This window comes from Mustela lutreola, chromosome 1, assembly GCF_030435805.1.
Source record: "Mustela lutreola isolate mMusLut2 chromosome 1, mMusLut2.pri, whole genome shotgun sequence".
Lineage (NCBI taxonomy): Eukaryota > Metazoa > Chordata > Mammalia > Carnivora > Mustelidae > Mustela > Mustela lutreola.
Window position 1 is genome coordinate 252,636,176 of NC_081290.1, and position 24,808 is coordinate 252,660,983.

At 34.5% G+C, this 24,808-nt stretch overlaps 1 pseudogene; it reads left to right on the forward strand.

Moving 5' to 3' along the window:
- The first annotated feature begins 335 nt into the window (after positions 1 to 335).
- Positions 336 to 20,227, forward strand: LOC131838725 (small ribosomal subunit protein uS2-like; annotated as a pseudogene).
- The last annotated feature ends 4,581 nt before the right edge of the window (positions 20,228 to 24,808 follow it).

Sequence of the window (24,808 nt, forward strand, 5' to 3'; positions counted from 1 at the left end):
ACCAATGAGTTGCGCCCCACCCAAAACTTGTTTGTGCCTTCCTATATAAGACCCTGCTTCTCTCCGGTCGGGGTGTTCGGTTAGCCGGAGCTACCGATTACCCGCTGGTACCTGCGTGACAATAAACCTCTTGCTGTTTGCATCCAGTGGCAGTGTTGGATTCTTGGGTAAGGGGATCCGCGGGTCTTTCATGCGCACCTCTTTCAGGGGAGGCTGTGGGTTGCGCATGTGTTTCAGGCTCTGAGAACAGGGCACAGGTCTGAAAGCACTAGGCTGGGCCTTCGTGCACCTCTTTCAGGGCAGAGTTTGGGGCGCTTGTCTTAGGCTCTGAAACAATGGCGCGGGTCACAGAGCGCCGGCCGGGCCTTTGTGTACCTCTTTCAGGGGGGAATGAGGGGCGCGCACATCTCAGGCTGTATAGCAGGGCTCGCATGTTCTGGCCTCTGGCGAGGCTTCCAGCCCCTCAAAGGAGCCAGACCCCAGGTGTTCTTGGGCACGCTGGCGGCTTAGGGACCAAGACATGGTTTCTCTGCCGCACTCTCTCTGCCTCAGCGCCAGGGGAGGATGTCCTGGGACCAGAGACTTAAGCCCCTGTCCCTAGCCGCCCTGATTTCCACAATCCCCGCCTCCCACAATCCTTTCTCTTTTAAAGTGCTTTTAACCGGTCTCCAAGTTAATGCTGGTCCCCAGACACTGGGCACTCTCACTCGTATTAGGGTATTACTTTCCAACCGGTCTCGTATTAGGGTATTACTTTCCAACCGGTCGCCTCTGGTGGCTCCCTCCCCCTTTTGTTTATCTTCTGATATCCGTTATCCGTTCTCACTTTGCTTTACCTGCCCACTGGCGTCTTCTGCCCCTGTAGAGATCCAGACGTGTATAATTCTGATCTCAGCCTGATTTCATGGGTGATCGGAGTTCTTTGGTTGGTAATCAGCTCACTTTAGGGTACAGGTTTAAAAGGTGCCTCCTCCTACTTCCCCACCATCCTGTCCCCCCGATAAACCTAATTTTAATATAGGTAAAGGGAAAAAGAAAAGAATGTGTGTGGTCAGAGATCATCAAGGTCTTTTGTATTATACTACATAAATGAGATAGACTTTGAGTCAAAATTTTAAAAATTAAAATAAAAAATGCATAAACAGAATACCTCTTCATCTCACCAAATTTCACTAAACCTTTCTACCTCCCATGCTACTTCATTTCCCACTAACCTGCTAGCATCCCAGATTGCATCTCTCAGGTACTAATCAACATTTCTTATCATACATTTGTTTTCAGCATCCTCTTGGATGCCTTCTGCCCAAAAAGCCACTTGAATTCTGAGTTATGTTGCTATCATGGTTGCTGATACCCTGCAGCACAACCCTGAAGCCATTTCTAAGGATGTTGGTTCCCAGGACTATCTAAGCTAAAACAAACAAACAAACAAACAAACAAAAAGTAGTTAAAGTGAAGTTGTCTTCTACTGAGACCTCTTAGTTCCAAGGCCATATAGTTTTTTCCTTTACAATGGTACAAAACTTCTCTGTTCTAACTCCTAAACATTTCCAATTGTTGAAAACTGAAGGAAAGTATCTTTTTTTTTTAAATTTATTTATTAGACAGAGAGAGATCGCAAGTAGGCAGAGAGGCAGACAGAGAGGGAGGGGGAGGCAGGCTCCCTGCTGAGCAGAGAGCCTAATTCGGGGCTTGATCCCAGGACTCTGGAATCATGACCTGCGCTGAAGGCAGAGGCTTAACCCACTGAGCCACCCAGGCGCCCCTGAAGGAAAATATCTTATTCAACATCTGTACCTGGCTAGGTACAAGAGTTTTGGGAGCCAGGAAGAGAAGGACCTATCTAACACAGATACCATGTTGTTTAGCCCATTCTAATTACAGATCAAGATTCAGCTCCTGAAATCAAGAAAAACTCCATTCATTCTTGAATCAATATTGTTTACATAAATTAAATCCTTGGGTCTTCCATTTCTAATTATAATAGATATCCTTGCATAAAGACAATATTTCTGAAAAGTAAAAGCTGAATACAAAAGAAATCCAAACAAAAACACATGTTTTGAGGCAACAGGGGCTTTGGAGACAATGAGAACTTGAGGATAGAAGATCACAGAGAAAAGGCACCTGAGGGGGATGAAAATGACATTTTGAAAGCTCAGAATTTGGCCCAAACTTAGGAAGAGGAAGGATGATAAGATTTCAGTGGAAGAATTTCAGCTAAGAAGCAGAGAAGCTAGCATAGCTTTGGGCTATCTCACAGACTGGGAAAAGAAAAATTAAAAGTGAGAAGCTATCAAGAGAGCAGATCTGAAGGACCAAGATGCCCAAGAGAAGTGCAAGTAAATAAGCTGAACACTGTATATTCTTCTAATTGAAGCATTTACTGAAGTCCTAAGCTGCACCAGGAAGAGGCCAAGATATTCAGCAAAAGGCTGCAAAAAACAGAGTGAATTTTAATATTGCAGAGGGAGGAGAGATGGATAGTTCACCAAGACTGAGAGTCCCTACTAAGTAAAATGAGTTCTCAGCTGGAGAGGGCAAAAGGAGATGATAAGTGACCTTATAATAACTGTGGCCAACTACAGATTATTTTTGTTTCTGTTTTTTAATTGGAGTAAAGTGACTTGACTTCACTTATGCAACTTACCAGAGAATAAGACAGACCTCTGCTGAAAAGTATATTACCATACAAACCTCCATGATCTTTATAAACATCTTCCACACATCACAACAAGCTGAACCAAGAGAGAGAAAAATAAAACAATACACACCCAGATGAGCTAGGTATTGCAGTTTAAAAAGAAAAGAAAAGAAATCTATGGTTGCCTGTTTCAAGAAAACAGATGACAGTTGAGTATATTTCCAAAGAAGAGCAGTTATTTTCTAAATTAAGTTAAAAAAAAAAACCTGAACATAATAGTTGAAATAAAAGACTTAAAATGGGTGATATCCAGGTTAATATATGAAATGGGAAATGGGAAAAGTTCATAAAAGGTCTATGATCTTTTGGGCAAAAGGCCTGACCAAGTGTAGTTATAGTGCCATAGAGGAAGGGAAAAATGAAGAAGAAGCAATAGTTGAAGAGATATAGAGCAGTAGCTTTCCAAAACATCTGTAATACATTAAGCTAGGTATTTATAAAGCTACAACAAACTCAAGTGATGTAAATTAAAATAAATCAGTACTCAGATCCACAATAATAAATCTATTAAAGATAAAACCCCAAAGATAAAATATTCAATGCAGCTAAAAAAAAAAAAAAAAAAAAAGACACATTACCTTCAAAGAGCAATTATATTAAAAATTTACTTCTAAGTGAATGATCAAAAGAAATGATGGAAAACAGAAAGCATTTTTCAAATGATAAAAGAGTAAATTAAAATATACCCAATATAATATTTGACTCTAAACTCATACAATATCCTAGCTTATTTTAAAAACCATACTAAAAATGTATCTTAATCTTGTGCAGATAATTTTATTGCATATCTCTGCAGCCCAATGAAGACTCAATATTTGGGAATAAAACTCTGGAATCAAAAACAGTACTGCTATTGGGCTCTAAAGCAATGCAGTTTATACCTGGAGCCCAGTGAACACAGTGTACATCAAATCAAGCAGAAGCAGGAAAAGTAAAAACAAACACCAACAGTAAGAGCCAACAGATAGTTTGAAGCAAGTACACACAGAAGAGTATTTTGGCTTTTTAATAAATGTTGGGTAGGTGGAAGCCACATCTATGTTAGTCTCCACTGACTCTGCCACCAAGCATAATGCTTGGCACATACTAGAAATGCATTACTTAAATTCAGTATTACTATTTATGGATATATTACAGGTTCCTAAATTTAGTCTTTCTTTGCTTCTGAGTGTAAAAGAATTTCTAGGAAGGAAAAAAATAATTCCACATGAAAACTGTATTTTCCAAAATTTTAAGGATTTTATTCATTGATTTTATTTGTGCCCTACTGAAAATTTTCTTCAAATATCTGGGTAAATTGCAAGTACACAATGTCAATATCTTTTTGTTATGAAATGTTCAAAAAGAACTCAGATCTCTGATGGTACAGAACATACTATGTTACTATCCATCTTCACATCTGACTAATGATGTATTTTAAAATATGTATCATAGCGAGGTATCTTAATGATGTGTCATAAGATTGTATCTTATGATGTAACGTTTGAAATTTTTTATGTCTCAAACTCAGTAGCCCCAGGTAACTTCAGAATTTACTGGGATGTCAGGGGTTTATTTAGTCTTTACACTATAAACTTGGGGTTTTCAAAATAGGCTCCACAGATCCTTAGATACAACTTAGAGACTTCTCAAATGTCATGGTAGAGAGCAAGGAAGAGCTGGGCATTCAGTGATGTGACCCTCCATTGGCACTTCAAGTGGAAAGCCCTGTTTTTTTGTTTTCTGTTTTACATATTAATTTTCTATGCTTCACTTTATAAATTCAACTAGTAACAGAAAGATTAGTTCTTTCTAGTCCTTATACCATTATAGTAGCCCAGATAAGACATGAGAGGAAAAAAGGTGATCAAATTTATATATATATATATATATATATATATATATATATATATATATATATATATATGTTTTCAGGGCTAGAATCAGTAGTACTTGATTAATTGCTAAATTTGGTAGACAGTGGAGTACAATGAAGAAGGTAGACACTGGAATTAGTAGCAGAATATAAACTGGAATATAACAAATACTGTATTGAGTACACATAAAAAAGCTCTCAAAATTATACATGTCTCAGAGATCAAGAAAGCCTTCTTACAGAGGGTAGCTTGGTAATATTTACATATTTTAAGGCTTAAATTTATAATAATAAATAATAAATAAATAATAATAATTATAAATAAAAATAATAAAATAGAAATATCTTTATAAAATAATAAATAATAAATAAATAATAAATAAATAAATAATTTAAATATTTAAAAATATTTACAAGGTTTAACAGTCATGGAGTGATAGAATTTATTCTGTTAATACTAATGATGATAGCTATCATTCAGTACTATTTTGTCATGGACATCGTGCAAGGAACATTTTACACAGTATTTCTATTATTAATGAGGAAATTAAAAAGTATCAGTATGGCCATATCACTTCACATGTGCCATATAATGTAACATAATCAAAGGACTAATAACCTATCACATTCATAGTTACTCAAGGGAGGAGGATTACAGAAGGCCATGGGTATTAAGGATCAGCTTAGAATTCTGCCTAGAACACCACTCAAATCCTTCTGACGTTAAAGACGCACACTATCTTTCCTATTACACTAATATTTTCTACTAACAAATTATACTATGCACACTTAAGAGATCTGCTAGTACACAGCTACCACTAACTGCATAGACAATCATTGCTATGCTGAATTTAGAAATCTGTCCAGATGTTTCCCTGGTAGGCACAAGGATCTGAAAGTTAAGAGGCACTTCTGAGAGTGACATTCTGCAAATGATCCCCTGTTGGGGATATAGTATATTACACCTACTACCACCCTCATTATAGAACCACTGCCAGGCTCTGCTGGATCTCTGGTCTGGAGGTGAAAATCTTATCTGCAGTTTGCCTCTAGGAATGCCTTTATACATTAGTAATGAAAACAATTCAGGGGAGTTTCTCACTTATATAGCTAAAGATATATATATATATATATATATATATATATATATATATATATTGCTAAAGGACTATAAATAGTCCTTCACTAGGTCTGTCATTTGTTGTAGTTCTATTCATCTATAAAAATAAATGGAATAGGGGCACCTGGGTGGCTCAGTGAGTTAAAGCCTCTGCCTTCAGCTCAGGTCATGGTCTCGCTGTCCTGGGATTAAGCCCCGAGTCGGGTTCTCTGCTCAGTGGGGAGCCTGCTTCCTCCTCTGTCTCTGCCTGCCTCTGTCTTCTTGTGATCTCTGTCAAATAAATAAATAAATAATTTTTTTAAAAAAATGAATGGAATAGAAGAAAAGTAACTATAATTACTGAGAAATAATGTGAATATTCCAAAGATCCCTTGAACCTACATACACCTCTTCTCTGTAAAATTTCATTTTTATTGTAAAACAGTTTGCAATGTGAAGGGTACACATACTTAATGCCACACATGACAAAACTCTGGTATTTTAAATAATTCAAAATTTCTGAAATTCTACCAGGAAATCAGTCTAAGGGAAATAATTTTCTTCTAAATAAGGGCAAAAAAAAATATATCCCTTTTCATGAGCGAAATGTTATTTTCTACTTTCATTCTAGGCACCAATCAGTAATACAAGTTATCTTGGGCTTCAAAGTGGAAAGCGATTAGTTGTACATATTAAGTCTAAGCCAAACAAAACCAAAACCAACATCATGATTCAGCTTAATTTAGAGCCCTATTAATATGGCAAAGAAACACGTCCTTAGAAAATTAAAGAAAGACCATGCTTTTTAGAACTTCTAATTTATTGAGTTAGAAACCATGAGAGTCACAAGTTCTTCTAGTCCACTGTTTCCATCATTCGAACATATGCAGCCTGGATGAGTGTGAACTGATATTCTTACTCTCCAAAGATATCTCCCTTCATGTTCATGAACAATACACATTAAATATCCCAGTGCTGTTTGACAACTACTTCCTCACAAAACTAGTGCATGTGTAAATGTATATGCATGTGGTTCCAGGACCCACTTACTTAGAGGAAAAAATAATTTTGTAAATGTCTTTGAATGTTAAAAATCTCTGAAAAATTATAAATTAGTGAATTAATCGATGCCTAAGCATATGAAATGCTTATGTATTATGTATCATGTATTAAATTGATGTAAAACATTGACATCAAGATTTTATCTTTCCCAAACTGGTCATTTTGAATGGTCGAACTAATGTTATATTTTATTAAAGCATCAAGCTGATGCTGTATTAATATTACCATTAGTAGTAATAGTAGTATTAATAATATTTGGATTTATTTTTTCAACTTGAATAAAGGAAAATGTATTTCTTTTTTGTCAGTCCTGTGGTTATTTATTAGGAAAAACATTAGCTTTTGTCAGAGTCATTTGAAAGATAGATGTAAAATATACGTAAGTGAATATTTACTGTCCAGTTTCATCTTCTGCCACTCTATTTACACGTACTCTGAAGTCATAGGGGACTTTCTGCCTTTATTTAGCAAATCTGGCCCAAGGATGCCCATGCTTTTATTTTACTCTTGTAGTTTTCTGTCTCTAGTACCTTCCCCATAAGCTTACTGTGAGAGGGTCAAGAGAGGTTGCCCATTTGAAGCCTTCCTAGTATTGTTCACACAGAACAGATTTTCTCCTCTCTGTGTTCTTGCACTAAGACTTGTGACTGTATATATGTTATTTGTACCAGTAGAGTGCAAGTACCTTGAGGTGAGAGAGCATGTCAATTTGTCTGTATGCAATATGCAGTCAGTGTGATGTCTGCATGCACATCAAAAAGCTCCGTGAATTGAGTACTGCTACTAAACTGCAGTGCATTCCAAACATGAGACGTACTGTAGCAAACCTCCCAAAGGCGTTTTCTCATACATGGAATGTTCAGTTATCTACTGGTGTTTTCTAATTGCCTTACCACACATTTCCTTCTAGATTACCAGGAGTCCCACTGAGATAGTACTGCCAACAGCTACATATCTTGCCAATTTGTGTTAGAAAATGTTGAAATGTTGCCTTTTCAGTGATGAACTAGACAGTAGGGGTTCTGAATTGTTACCGTGGCAACAGAAATCAGGGAAACTAAAAAGGGACTGAGAAATTCCAATGGAGGGATGAGAGGGCTGGATCTCCTAACAAAGATGAACTGAGAAAGTCCCCAAGGCCAATTACTTCTCTCTTCTAGTTTTTGAAACCTAAGGTTCTTTGTGATCAGAAGACTATCCTGACGCTGCCCAAAGAGATGAGCCCAATATTCAACTCTAGCTGACTCAATCTATGCTGATTTAATCCTTGAATCCTGTGGGTCCTTCCTAGACTGCTCCCCTTGCTCTGGAAGGTGAGAAATTTTTAATCATTCAAAGGTTACCCTGAAATCAATGACCTTCTCACCAACTGCTTCAAGGTGCTTTCAATTCCTCTTGAAATAATAAGCAATTCAAGTCCAAGGTGACAAGTTTCTGAACCTTATATTTCAGAGGATTTTGAATTCTAATACTTCCAGTGTCAGTAACAGTTCATCTTTCTTACTGTGGAGCTGAGCTGGAATTTTCTGCCAGAATGTGAAGACTATTGGGTAGAGAAGAAAGACAATATTGGCTCCCTGAGAAAATGCTAGGGGAAACGTAAAGATAAGTAAATAAAACAGATTGGGCAAATACATTATGTTTTCCTGAAAACTTATTCTTTTTCTCTTTACAAGATAAAAACAAAAACAAAGAAAAACGAATTTAATGTATCCTTGTCGTGGCTTCTGTTTCAAGTTTTATTGAACCGGAATTAATGCCAAAGGTTTGGTTCTTTTGTGACAGCATTCATTTGTACATTTATGATGGGTGGATTTTTGTGTACCCAAGGTATAGTTAAATAAGGATTTTTAAAGGTGATTTATCATTTTATGTATAGCACATTTTCTTATAGGATAGACATAAATAGATCATTCATGCAGACAAGAGATGTATATTACCTACAAAAAATAAGAAAATAAATTGCATAATATGTATAATCCCACTCTTAAAAATAATTATGTCATATATTGTATCATATATTCACCTACATATACACTTATCTACAAGAAAACACAAGGAATGCTTAACAGTCTCTTCTCTAAGTGCAACTGAGAGAATTCAAGGAATTCAGGTAGAAGAGGTCTTTATTAAATTAATTTGATTAGAGTGGATCTGAAAATTATTCCAAAATAAGCACATATTATCTTTTTTAAAAGGCACATTTTTAAAACAAAATTCTGAAACAAATTATATTATACATCTTCTCTGTTCTGTTTATTTAATTATTTTCCATTCTTATTTTCATTATTTCCTGCTTAATCCCAAACATGACAAAATACTCTGGTATTGTAAATAATTCAAAACTAAACAAACTATGTTTAGTTTGCTATTCCTTTTCACTTTTTAGATGGCTCCTTAGATCATTGACTTTTATTCTTTTCTAAAATATGCATGTAGAGCTATATTAATTTCAGTCTAAGGATGGTGTCAGCTGCATTCTATAAGGCTTTTGTTTGTTTACTTTGTTAGTAAATTTAACTTAAGTTTATATGCCAAAAAATGAAGAAATCATTATGGGAGGGCTAAAATATTTTGGTCATAGGGAACCCATTCTTGTAGACAGCACGAATATATAAAGAAGCATTATATAAGAGCACATCAGAAGTCTCTGTGCTTCTCTTAGTAACAACTGCTCACCCCAAGGACAATACTATCATAATTATTAAGTTTGTATATTAGTTTTGCCTTATGTAAATTTTTTTTAAAGATTTTATTTATTTATTTATTTGACAGACAGAAATCACAAGTAGGCAGAGAAGCAGGCAGAGAGAGAGAGAGGAGGAAGAAGGTTCCCTGCTGAGCAGAGAGCCCAATGTGGGGCTCAATCCCAGGACTCTGGGATCATGACCTGAGCTGAAGGCAGAGGCTTAACCCACTGAGCCACCCAGATGCCCCCTTATGTAAATTTTTTACAAGTGGAACCATACTGTCTGACCTATTTGCCTGTCTACTTTCGCTCAATATTATCCTTTTAAGATCTCCATTTTGTTCTGTATAGTTGAAATTCATTTATTCTTGTGATGTGTATTATGTAATTGTATGAATATGTCACAATTTTTCATTCAATCTGTTCTGGATAGACATTAGAGTATTTCCAGTTTTGACTATTACAAATACTTCTGAGAGCATCTGTGTGCATGCCTCTGTGTGTGTGTGTGTGTGTGCCTATGCATTTATTTAAGACCATATGCAGACATACCTTTTGTGTATATATGTAAGAGTGGATCATATATTCCTCATTAGTAGATACTAGGAAACAATTTTCCAAAATACCTGTACCAATTTATACTTCTACATTTAATTTAGGAGAGCTCCAATTGTTCCATAGCCTTGTTGACATTTTGTAGCATTTTTTTAATTTTTCAATTTAACCATTTTAGCTCGTGTGTAATGATATTCAGTTGAGCTTTAAATTGCATATTCCAAAGGCTAATATGCTTAAGTTTTTCCATTTTTATTACACGTTCATATCCCCATTTTGTGACGTGCCAGTTCATGTTTTTGCACATTTTTCTTTAAGTTGTCTGTCATTTTCTTTTTAATTTATAGAAGTTTTTTATAGATTTGAATATAAATTCTTTGTTCAGTATATGCATTACAAATCTCTTGTTCAGTTCTGCAGCTTGATTATCATTCATTTAATGATGCCATTTAATGATCTGAATTTTTTTTTTCTTTTAAGAGTTTATTTATTTATTTGACAGAGATCACAAGTAGGCAGAGAGGCAGGCAAGAGTGAGAGGGAAGCAGGCTCCCCACTGAGCAGAGCCTGATGCGGGGCTTGATCCCATGACCCTGAGATCATGACCTGAGCTAAAGACAGAGGCTTTACTCACTGAGCCACCCAGTCACCCCTGATTTGAATTTTTTTTTAAATCTTAAAACAGTACAAGTTATTTTTTGCCAATATGGTTATTTCTATTAGAACCTACTTTCACAAGAAAAAAAATGTCCACTTTAAGAAGATTCTGTGAGGTAATTTTTTAAAGATGCTGTGTTACTTTTTGATAAGCAATTCTGGGATTAGTTTTTATGAATGGTGTAAAAGAGTAGTACACATATCTTTTTTCCTCTATGAACGTCCAATCTATCCATTTATGCAAAGATCATCCTTTCTTTACTGCACTATCAACTGGTCATAAAACAGATGACCATAAGCAAATGGAATCATTTTCAGAGATTCTAAATTCTTCCATTGGCAGGTTTGTCTGCTCTTGTGCCAATATTACACTACCTTTATTACTGTATATTTATAATGGGTTTTATACTGGTTACTGTAGAGTTAATAAATTTCATTTAGCTTCAGAATGTTGTCTGAACTTTGCCCTTTGCTTTTATGTATAAATTCCTGAAGTCAATGTGTTAATTGCTACAAAAATTAACAAAAAAATCTGTTAGTATTTTAATTGAGATTGCTTACAATATCTAGATCAATTTAAAGGGTACTGCTATCATTATAAAATTTAGTCTTTAAATTCATAGTTGTTTATTGCTTCATTTATTAAACCTTGAATTTTTCTCGTTTCTTTGACTTTTAATATAATGTCTTGTTCATTTTTGGTTAAATTTGTTTTTGGGTAATTGTTGAATTTTTTGCTACTGTATGATAGCATTTACATTTTCCCCAGCTTATTCTTTTTATTCACATGAAAATAAAATTGGTTATTATAAAGAGAACTTGTATTGAAGGATCTTGTAAGTTAACTTATTAATTTAAATATTTCTTTACTGAAAAATCTTCAACATTTATAATTTTTTACCTGGGAATTTCTTTTATTATTCCTATTCCAGTTCATATTCTTTCTATTTTTCCCTCCCTATTTTATAACACTGGCTGAACAGAACTGGTACTAAAGAGCATTTGTGTTTTGATTCTAGCCTTAGAGGTTGCACTGAATATTTCTCCATTGAGTTCACTGAATTTTTATTTGGTATTATGTAAGAATTTATGTATGTGCATGTATGTAAATGAAAGATGTTTCCCTTCATTTCAATTTTGCTGAATTTTATTTTATTTTTATTAGTTTTTGTTTTATTAGTTTTTTATTTTATTAGATACTTAGTTTTATTAGTGTTTTTACTGTTTAGAAGAAAAACTAAATGGTTAAAAAATACTGGAAGCAAAAGTGACAGTCATAGTCTTTTTTTGCTGAATTTTATGAGAAACGTTTTCATATGCTTTATCTAATTTATTAAAATAATCATGTGATTTTTTTTCTTCAATTGTGGTGAATTATACTGTTTGATTTCTAGTGATAAATTGTCTTTGCTTACCTAGAATAAATGCCATTTTTTATGTTATGTTTGTAATCATACAATACATCATTATAAACCTTACTTGTTAATAATGTTCATTTTTATCACTATATTTGATTAGCTAATATTTTATTAGGGAATTTTTCATCTATATTCAAGAGAAGATTTTGTTCCAAATTTTCCTTACTTGCTATATCTTTTCCAAATTTTAGAAGTAAGTTTATGTTGGTTTTATTAAAAAGACTTTGAAATTTTGTTCTTTTGAATTTTCTAATACAGTTTGTTAAAGAGTTCTATTCCTCTGTTAAAATATTTGGAATAAATAACTGGCAAAATCAACTGATCTGTCTTTATGGAAAACTTTTCAATGATGATTTAACTTACTCAGTTGACATCAGATAATTCAGATTTTCTAGTTTTTTTTTTTCCGATTTCATCTTTGTAAAGTTGTATTTATCAAGAAACCAGTTCACTTTCGCCAAATGGTCAAATAAAATGAAATAAAAATGTTCTTAATATCTATTTGCTAACTTTACTTCTATATATATTTTCTTCAACTTATGATAGAGTTACAGCCAATGAACCCATTATAAGTTGAAAATATCATGACGTTGGAAATGCATTTAATGAACCTAACCTACTGAATATCATAAGCTTAGCCTGGCCTAACTTTGACATGCTCAGAACACCTGAATAGCTTACAGTTGGGCGAAACACGAAAACTATTTAGTAATATGGTGTTGAATATCTCATGTAGTTTACTGAATACTATACTGAAAGTGAAAAGCAGAATGGTTGTATGGGTACGGAACAGTTCTATCAGTTGTTTATCCTTGTGATCATGGGGCTGACTGGGACCTATGGCTCATTTCATCTGCCCAAGATCAATGCAGAGGATCTTATCATTTCTGCAGCTTGGGAAAAGATCAAAATTCAAACTATGACTTCTGTTAAATTCATATTGATTTTACTCTACCATAAAGTTGAAACATTTTAAGTCAAGCCCTTGGAAGTCAAGGACCATCTATATACAATTTTGAGTGATTTTTTAATTTTTAATTTTTGAGACTGATTTTTTCTCTTATTAATGTTAAATGCTCTTTCGAAGACTTATTTATTTTTTTTTACTTTTTCAAAGAATTCATTATTTGTTTGGATGATTTTCTGTTATTTCTTTAACATTTTATTTCTTTCTTATATTATGTTGTTCCTTCTAATTTTTTTAAAAGATTTTATATATTCATTTGCCAGAGAAAGAGAATGAGAGAGAGAGAGAGCACAAGCAGGGGAAGTAGCAGTGAGAGGAAGAAGTAGCTGCCCCGCTGAGCAGGGAGCCTGATACAGGACTCAATCCCAGGACCCTGGATCATGACCTGAGCTGAAGGCAGCCACTTAACCAGCTGAGCCACCCAGGCGTCCCTGTTCCTTCCAATATATTTCATTTTTACTTGCTGATTTCTCTAGGCTTTGATATAAACATTCAAATCATTTCTTTTCTTTTTTTCTTTTTTCGAGTTTCTATTTAAATTCCAGCTAGTTAACATACAGTATAATATAAGTTTGAGGGGTAGAATTTAGTGATTCATCACTTACATACACTTTTTCTTCTTTCATACTGTATGTTTTTAAGTCTATATATTAGCTGAATCACACATTTTTACCTGTATCTGAATTATATCATTCAATTAAGATATTTGCTAATATCTTCTTTGCCTCATATCATTTAGAAATACATCGTTTAATTTCCATTTAGTTGATATATATATTTTTTTAAGATTTATTTATTTATTTGACAGACAGAGATCACAAGTAGGCAGAGACGCAGACAGAGAGAGAGGAGTAAGCAGGCTCCCCGCTGAGCAGAGAGCCTGATGCAGGGCTCGATCCCAGGACCCTGAGACCATGACCTGAGCCGAAGGCAGAGGCTTAACCCACTGAGCCACCCAGGTGCCCCTTTAGTTGATATTTTTATATTTATTTTTTTTATCAAATTTTATTTAGCTTAGATCCACTGTGGTTAGAGTAATTACCATGAATATTGCCAATTGTTAAAATTTATTGAACCTTTATGGTAAGAATCTGGTCAATTTGGTAAATATTCAATATAAACTTAATATTATGATATTTGTGGGGCACCTGGGTGGCTCAGTCAATTAAGCAGCTGACTCTTGATTTCAGTTCAGGTCTTGATCTCAAGGTCATGAGTTTAAACCCCGGACTGGGCTCCATCCTGGGTGTGGAGCCTACTTAAAAAAAATTTTTTTAATAAAAAAAAAATAAAAAATAAATTATATGATATTATGGTTTATACTAGTTTCATATGACAATTAATTACATTGAATCAATTATTTAGATTGTTTAAGCCTTTTAACCTTACAAAAATTTTGTTTGCTTTTTCTAGTTTTTAGATGTTTGCTAAAAAAGTCAACATAATTATGAGCCTATTATCCTTTTTCTTCACTTAATTCTTGATTTATATGTGTTTAATTTAGTGCATAGACTTAGAATTATGACACTTCTTCTTAAATTCCTTAAAAATTATGAAAATCCTTTTTTATCCCTAATAATTTTTTGCATCAAAATCTACATTTTGTGATAATAATACAGTTGTCCCAAATTGCTTTTGATTTCCTATATAGCATTTTTTTAAAAGGTCTCATTCTTGTATTTAAAATGCATCTCATATAAGCAGTATGTAAGAGGAATTTGTACTTTTATGCAGTACCCAAATTGGGTCAATTACCTGGAGCAAAATATATATTTACATTTATTATAAGTAATGATGTAGTTATGTTTTCTATCTTCCTATTATTTATTCCCTTTTTTGCGATTTGGTTTATGTTTCTTTTTTCCCCTTCTCTTTTGATTTAATCATACATTTTTCTCTTTTTTTGACTCTATTAAACATGTTTACACATTGTTTAATTCTTCTTTAAATTATTTACACATTAAGTTGTTTACAGATTTTTAAATTCTTTTTTAAATTGTAACTCAGAGGGTTGTAATATCAACAATTATCTTACTACAGTCTAATAAAAACAATATTTACACCTTTCCTAACAGAGTTAGAGCCCTACATCTATTAAATTATATGTACCATACACATCTATGTTGCCATGAATTTTAGTTCTACATAGGGCTAAACTCATCAAAGTATTAAATATTGTTCATTTTACTCAGTTATTGTTGCTCATTTTTAACCAAAATTTACTTATATTTGCCCATTTATTTATTCTTTTTAGTTCTCTTTATTTTCTTCTACATATCCTTGTTTTCATTACTATCTCCTAACTTTAATCTGAAAAATCCCTTTCTTTACACACAAGCCTACTTGCTTCCAATTTCCTTCTTCTATCTTACTTTTATTTTTGAGGATTTTTTTTTTTCCTGAGTAGAGATTATTAGATTGGCTGTTATTTGTCTTAGTACATTAAATATGCCATACCCTTGCTCTAGGTTTCCACTATTTCTATTAAGAGGTCAGCATGGACAAATATTTCTTTCTTTGATAGTAACATATTTTTTCTTCCTTGTATACTTTCAATATTTTTACTTTCAGTTTTCAACAGTTTTACTACAATGTGTAGAAGTGAGGTGTTTATGTGTGTGTGTTTCTGTCTGTGTTTATACTGCTCTGAGTATGTTTCCCTTTTTGAGTCTGTGTATTCATGTCTTCCACTTGTTTTATTGCTCAGACATTGTATTTTCAAGTACTGCTTTTTCTCCATTCTCTCTGTGGAACTTGATTTGCATGTATGTTAATACACTTGCCTGTGTCCCATATGTCTCTTACACTTTTATATTTTTTTCAGTTTTCTTTTTATGTTCTAAGTTGAGTGTTTACATCTGAATTCCAATATCCAGTTCATTGGTAGGTCTGCCTTTACTGCCTTTTCCCCCCTTATTATTAGTCTTATTTTATTATCTCATGCTGTACTTATTAATTTTTAAAAAAAGGTTCAGTCTACAGCAAGTTTATCCCTATTTTCCCTGCATGATTCTTTCAGGGCTAAGGGTTCTTGTCTCTCAGTCTTGTAATAATATATCTCAGCTATTCTTGATTTTCCAAGTTAGCTCTTCAGCTTCCCAGCCCATGCAATTTCAAATTTTATAAATATATCTAAGAGAGACTATATTCATCGTGAAGCTGGACTTCTTCCCATGAGTATCTATTTTGCCCTAAGCATGCAAGATAGTGAACTCCTTTATATATGTTTTTGGCTTAGTTTTCCAGCCTTGTATGCAACCTCAGGGCTCAGAACTAGCTTCAAATTTGAGACCACTGAAAGGTTCATATGCCACTGTAGCCCCAAGTTTCTGCAAAATATACTACTGGAGTATCTTTCTACCTGTGGAGAGTATCTTGTCTGTGATAAGCCTGACCATCAGCCCACATGCAGAAACCAGTCAATGTTATAAGGAAAGCAAAAACAGTTGATCATCCTTAAATCATCACAACACACTTTTTTTCTGTGAATTTTAGCTCATTCAGGTCTTGTTGCCCCCAAGTCCTCTGATACCTTTAAAAATATGATTTTGTAACTTATTTGGCTTTATTAGATGTAACAGGAACATTAGTCTGTTGCGAATTGCTGCACCTTACCTGGAAATGTTTCTATGGAGTTGTTTGACTGATTGGTGGGTAAAAACTATATAGCTCATTCGTATCTGTATATATACCTTCTAGATAGGGTTTAAGTTTATTCTGTCAGGCAGCTTAGTTAAGAGTAGATTACCTTAATCTTATCAGAAATTAGGTGCTTCAAATTTATTTTCAGTGATAACTGGTTTATCTCTAGTCTAGTTTTACTCCTTGGATTAGTTTTATTCTTTTGGATTCTAGTAGAAAATTCTGGAAACTTATAGAAACTGTATGTTATGACAGGAACTCAATTCAAGTTTTTATTCTACCAGTCGCCTGATATAATAAAGGTACAGTTTGGACACTCAGATGTTCAGCTTCAGATTTCTGCTTAGGTTCTTAGCTCAATAACCAAACATCCCTAACCCCCATATCAAACTGGAAATTAACTTCAATAGGAAAAGTGTTTCCAAATGTCTGGCTCACTTTGCTTAGCTTCCTTTCTCTCTCAAAATTATAATTTAATAAGTATTTATTGCGATATGCTCTCAAATTTAATTTTTGTCTTATTTTTTTTTTCCCCAGCTTGGTTAGTTATTCTCAGTGAATGGACTGGCCCACAACAAATTATCATGCTGCTTTCAAGTTAATTATCATGTATTTTAATTCTATTTCTACTTTCAACCACACAAGACATTATGAATATAGTTAGCAAGTATTTTTTACCTTATTCTATATACTTATCTTTTCTCTTTTTTCTCCATTCCTTTTCATCTGTTTTATTCACTTTCTAAAAAAATTTCTAAAATTGACTTTAGTAGCTATGCTATTAACTAACTCTCTGCAAATAAAAGAGGATGAATGTATAATTCTTTGCAATTATTCAGAAAAACCTACAGAAAGAAATGGGTGCTGCTAAACTTAACATAAAATGAAATTAAATTTTTAATCAATAGAGCAAGGTACCAAACCTTTTATTCATAGATGATGTCAAATATTTATAAGTATTCATCTATAAAATTGTTACATTTTTAGAGTAATGGAAATAAATTTATAATTCATTTGATTAAAGAGACTTCTAGGGAGCCTGTGAAAAATGACTATGTAATTTCTTTGACTCAAAGAAGAAAAAAATATTTAAAAGACATAAAACTAAACAAAAATCAATTTACTTGAAAAGAAACACTTCAATTTTTGAGCATGGTGGAGGTGTGTATGTATGTATATATATATATATATATATATATATATACACATATATATATTCATATATATTTTGAAGCCTTACTCCATTATTCATGAGAGAGAAATCACTTCAAAATTTGCTCCACAAGGGAGTTCTGACCCTTTTCATTAACCTTCTTTTCCTTCTCCCCCAATCTCAGTCCTCACATTTCAGCAGATCTCTGATGCTATTGATGCATCTTAGACCTCAAATCGAAATATCATAAGCCACTTAAAATTCTCCTTGACTCACATCAAACTCAGTCATAATTTCTGCGCAACAGAAGTCTTAAAGAGTTAGAAATAGAATTTGTATTTGCTCTATGCATTTTTAAAACAGTCTAATAAATACAAGTAATATATAATATTTATACAGGACATAAAATAAATTAAGTTCAGTTTCAAAAGTCCTCTTTTACCTAAAATTTTCTGGAAACTTCTGTGCTTGCTATAGATATAATAATTGAATGGCACTCCATGCCTTAACAAAACAAGAGGAGATCCTTCAAGCTATGTGCATAATTAATTTCCTTCTAAATCAAGAATAATTTCCTTATATTAACAGCAGTTAAATGTGTCTGAGTTTCTAGGTTATTTGTTACTGACATTTTAAGAAAATCTTAGAAACCAAAAAACACAAGTGAAGGAATAGGTATTCCAAATGACTTTGGTTTAATCTAAGTCTTATGGACAAATAATTTTCACCATTTAGTGGACTGTTGGCTTTGCAGGGCTGCCATACATTTCCTTTCAATGACCATGCAATTCTGGGATCAAAATGTATTTATCAATTAGTAAAGGATGAACAGTTTTTGGTAATCTTGGATTTGTCAATGTCAAGAGAGAGGAGACTTAAAATATATTAACACACATGACAATAGTCACTTAAAAGAGAAATAAGTATATCTCTAATAAATACTTAACTTAGCCCTGGCTAAGTTCTTTACTGCTTCTTTACTCCTCAAAAATGTTGCATAACTACAGTAGAACTGGGCTGAATTACAAGACCATACTTTGTACTGGAACCCCACCCTACAGTGGAGCAGGTCCTAGCAGGAACACACCCAATTAAAATATTGAAAGAAACTCTTGATAGCATGGCTGGAAAAAGACTAGCTCCCAGACCCAAGCCCCCTTAATCCTAAAAGAGGAAAACAAAGAGTAGAATCACAGATAATTAATTGTCAGCAGTCAGTACATAGGAAGACAGTGATCTGGAAATAAGGGACAGAAATATCCCAGGGGAAAATAGAAGGGACACGGCACTGGCAGGACTAGAAAATATTACTAGTTCTAGAAAATCAAGTACAAGACAATGTTTGATAAGATATATCCCTGACACAGAGTGATAAAAAGGGAACCTAGGTCTGAGATCTGGGGTGATACGGTCAAGACTGCAGTAGCCACAGCCTGATTTAAAAAGGTAAGAAGAGTAAAGCCTTTCTGCACAACCCAGGGAAAATCCATACAGCATTGTTCTGTGTTCCCATCATAACTTAAAAGGACACTTTCACAATGTTCAAAGACCTTGACAGCCTGCAAATTATCAGGAGAAGGATGTCTTCAAATTCCTTGCAGCAGGAACCCATTCAGGTGGTACGAAGTTTGACTTCCCAATGGAACAGTACATCCTTTCCCAAAGGAAAAGTGATAGTATCTACATCATAAGTCAGAAGAAAATCTGGGAGAAGCTTCTGGCAGCTCATCCTATTGCTGCCATATAAAACTCTGATGATATCAATGTCGTATCCTCCAGAAATACCTGCCAGCAAGCTGTGCTGACATTTGCTGATGCTACTGGAACCACTTCTAATGCTGGCTGCTTCACTCCTGGAACCTTCAGGGCAGCCTTCCACAAGCCAAGACTTCTGGTGGTTGCTGATCCCAGGGATGACCACCAGCCTTTGCACGGCTCTCATCCCCTCACAAAGGCTCTCAGAGAGATGTCTTATATTAACCTTATTATTCTATGTAACAGAGACTCTCCTCTGTGCTATGTGGACAACGCCATCCCTTGCAACAACAAATGAGCTCACACAGTGGGTCTAAAGTGGTAGATGCCGGCCCAGGAAGTTCTGAGCTTGCCTGGCACCATTTCCCATGAACACTCATGGGAGGTCATGCCGGATCTCTACTTTTCCAGAGATCCTGAAAAGACTGAAAAGGAAAAGCAGGCCACTGATGAAAAGGCTGTGACCAAGAAGGAATTTCAGGGTGAGTCGATGACCCCAGCTCCTGAGTTTGCTGCTACTCAGCCTGAGGTCACAGACTGGTCTGCAGATGAGCAGGGGGCCCTCTGTGCCTAGTCAGCACTTCCCTACTAAAGCCTGGAGTGTTCACCCAGTCCACTGGTCCATATCTCCAATTGCTCAGGCCACTGAATGGGTAGGAACAACCACTTAGTGGCTAAGAGCTGCTCTTCCACAAAGGCAAACAAAATGGAAATTATGTTGGTGGAAAATAGTTTCTTAAAAAAAAAAAAGTTGAGAGTAAAAATAAAACAAAAACAAAAACATAAAATCACATGTTGGGAAGAAATCCAAATTTTCCAAGAATATCACCTTACCTTAGATTTTTCTCATAAGTAAATAAATGTTAATGAACAGAACTACATCTTCACCATTTATAAGGTTTGGTAATATTTTTAATTATTTTGCTTTTGTTTTTATTTTTAGACAGATAAATTTATGACCTACATATAGGGAGATTATAAGGAGGACATATTATTCTCTAAGAACTTCCACAAGCTATGAAAATGCAGTCAAGACTATGTTGCAACAGAACAAAGAAATGTGCAGACTTTTATCTCATATTCCAAAGAATACAAATGAAATATCCAGATAAGAATGATTGGCAGGGAGAATTTTGTTTATGGAGGCAAGAGTCTGAACTATATTTATAAAAATCTAAATGTAGAGTATTTTCAAAAGCAGTCATAGTGCCTGAGGCACAGGAGTCAAAGTAAATATTTAAGTAACTGGAAGAACTCTTATCTACAATCTCACACACACATACCTAGTTATTTACCTGTCTGGTATATTGATTGTTTTTAAATGGACATGGACAGGCAATTTTCCAGGGAACAAATAGAAGTGACCAATGAACACACACACACACACACATACACACATGTATTTCACCTCTTCGGTAATTAAATTATATTGAAATATCATTTTTCATCTATGGAGCTAACAGACTAAATGAATAGCAAGGTAAAATTATAAGATGTGCACACAGAGGCATATTCTTTTTTTTGTTGTTGTTAAATATTTTATTTATTCATGTACAGACAGAGATCACAAGTAGGCAGAGAGGCAGGCGGAGAGAGAGGGGGAAGCAGGCTCCCCACTGAGCAGAGAGCCCGATATGTAGCTCCATCCCAGGACCCTGAGATCATGACCTGAGCGGAAGGCAGAGGCTTTAACCAACCCACTGCACCCAGGCACCCCCAGAGGCACATTCTTATCAGTAGATATGCAAGCTGTTATAATCCTAAAGAAATCAAGTTGACAAAGAACTGTCAGATGCTGATTTTTTTTTTCACAGCAATTCTTCCAAACAAATAACCAGAAATATGGGCAAACATAAATTCATACAAATACTTATTGCAGGATATTTATAACTGAAAAATACATACACATATACATATATGCCCCCAAACAGTACTGAAGAAATAGTTAAGTAAATCATGATACAGTCATATAAAGTAACAGGGTATCTATTTTATATGGGCCCTAGCTTTCTCTTCTATCTCAGGAATTTATGCATTGCCAGTGGATGTAAAAGAGTTTATTACTGGCAAAATAAATAGGAAAAGAATAGTCAAAATTGAATGGATTAGGTTTGAATTGGCTGAAACAAGAGGAAGAGAGATGTTTCGGGTACACACACACACACACACATATATATATATTTATGTATACACACACACACACACACACACACACACATTGGGAGATCTAGCAAGAAAGAAGAAAAGCCTAAGTTTTCTTAAGTTTCTGCCCTCATTAAGTTTATATTCTAGTGGCAAAGACAAACAAGCAAACAAATTTTGTCAAGCACGAAAGGTAATGAAATATAGTAATTATAGCTGTTTTTCTATTTTTATGTTAAAAAATCAGACTCGGTATTCATTTGTCAGTGGCATTTGAGGAGGGATCTGAATTTAGATAACCATCTAAAGGAAAGAGAAACGAGCATATCAAGTAAAAAGTTCTGAGGAAGGAGAGATTGTCTTCTAAGAACACCAGGAAACAGGTACAGCAGGATAAGTAACTGAGGCAAGATAGGTTAGTTGTTAGGTTTAGGAGGTAGCATAGATCAGGTCATTAAAGGATTCAATCAATAATTTCCCTAGCCAGTTAGGAAAAACAAAAGCAAAAAAAAAAGAGTAGACACAAGAGTTATACAGATGGGGAAAAATGTATCAACTTTTGTACTAGTAAATGGTAGACTGGTGGAGTAAGCCTTGTAGCAAAATGGGCTTGATAACTCACCTTAGTGCTGAGTTAGTTCCCCAGAGCTGGGGACGACCTCTTCTAACACACAGCAGAGAACCAACTAAAATGTATTTGAACTACAGTCAGGTAGAACTCAGCAGGATGAAGGGGCAAGAGGAAGATTTTAGTTTTGAAAATTCACCAATCAGGGTTAAGTCACTGCTTGCAGCATGGAGAGAGAAACAAGTAGTATTACTTCATCAAATCCATAGAAGCATGGTGGTTAGGGGTTAAGTGTTCCGACTTCAAAGATTTGTAGTCCATGATAATGAAATTAAAGAACAAAACAAAACACCACAGGTGACTCAAAGCACTTATATTTGCCTAGCATTTAAGATGCACCTCTCCTGATCGTCGGGCTTAGTATTTATGAAAGCTTTTCTCAGCACACTCTGCCATGAACAATAGAGTTTGGAAGAGGAGCTGGTCTTTAATTTTTCATTCTTGTTGCAATGTGTATTTAGGATGAAACAAAAATAGAGCACAATCAGAAAAAGAAAAATAGATTTTCTAGACAGAAAGCCTGAGTTTAAAACTCAAGTTCATTGATCACTAGTTTGGGGACCTTGTACAAGTTATTCCACATCATAGATTCTGTATTTTTTTATCTGAAAAGTCCAAATGTTACTACCTGTCTCATAGAGCTGCTGTGGAAATGGAGAGCCACATACTGTAAAGGGGCTTGGAAGATTTCTTTACCCTCTGGACACGTATTTAAAAACAAAACCCCTGATAGTTCTTATTTATAACTTCCAGATATAGTTTATATAAAAATTTAATGATTGTACACACAAAGATAGGGGAAAGGCAAATTTAATTTTGTCTTTGAGTTTCCAAATGTCATGTTTTCCACCCATAAGTAATGTGTTTAAATGTGGGGGTCAGAAGTCTTACAACACACCAACAAGAGATGCTCCAATTTTCATGATTTGGCTGAGCAGATAAAAAGAAAACAAGTCTAAGTTTAGATTAATCCTAAGGGAAAGAAAAAACTCAGAGCAGAAACAGTTCTCAAATTAATTAACTTTCAAAGAGAGAGTGAGACTGTCAAGGGGGTGATGTGGAACAAGAGTGAATACTTGACTGGCTTTCCATCTAGGACTGCAGGTACAATCTCAGCTTGACAGAGTGATTAACGCCAGGCACTGTCAGCTCAGGGAAATAGGCAAAAGGAAACACCCAGCACTAATGAAATGGAAGATGATTTTCTGGGGGTTTTCTTCAGGAAAATTTTTTAAATGAGCCACTTACCATTAATGAGCCACTTACTAAGCAAGAAAAGTTTGAGTTTAAAGTGGACTTATATTTACACTGGAACTCACTGCTATGCATAACTTCAACTGCTTTTTTGCCATACCTTAACTATGCAGAGAGGAATATGGATTCTTTCTGTATTTTTCTTATAAATACAGCTTCTGGAGGACACTTTAAAAACCCTATGCAAGATAGATAAATAAATGGTTATATAAATCCATATTAGGTATGTGGCAAACATTCATAAGGAAAAAATCATTATTTCCTTTCAGTTATTTCTATTATCTATCTATCTATCCATCCCTACCTTATCTATCTATATCTACTTAAAATCTATCTTATACATACATACACATCTACAAAATGATTTTTATTTATTATGGAATGATATGAGGCTTATACTATAAGGGCAAAATAGCTTAATCAATAAAGTTCACACAATTCCTTTTTTTTTTTTTTAAGATTTTATTTATTTATTTGACAGACAGGGATCACAAGTAGGCAGAGAGGCAGACAGAGAGAGAGGGGGAAGCAGGCTCCCTGCTGAGCAGAGAGCCCAATGTGGGGCTTGATCTCAGGACCCTGAGATCATGACCTGGGCCGAATGCAGAGGCTTAACCCACTGAGCCACTCAGGTGCCCCTACACAATTCTTTTCATTATTTTTATTTTGAAATCTACTTTTTCAGGCATTAGTATTTGTATCTTTCTTCTTGTTTGAATTTACATTTATCCTGCAGATTTTTCCAGCCTTAAAATTATTTTCAGTAAAATTGATTATAACAGCTTATCACTATTGTATATTGTATCTTCCACTTCATTGGTATCCAGTTGTGACAAAATTGCCCCTGTGTCTTCTGCTTCCTACACTTTGGGGTATCCTAAACTCTAGATCACTCAGTCTGGATTTATCCACGAGTATGAACACAGTTGGTTCTATCTTTTAGAAACTGTGGAACACTTTCTCCATCAGTCATCAATTTATTTCCTTTTGTAGTTCCCTTTATTGTCATTGCCAGTTTTTTTTTAATTAAATTAAATTTTATTTTTTTCAGTGTTCCAAAATTCATTGTTCCTTTTTTTTCCATTTTTAAAAAATTGTATTTCTTTTCAGTGTTCCAGCATTCATGGTTTATGCACCAACACCCAGTGCTCCATGCAATACATGCCCTCCATAATATTCATTACCAGGCTCACCCAACCCCCTCCATCTTCCCTCCAAAACCCTCAGT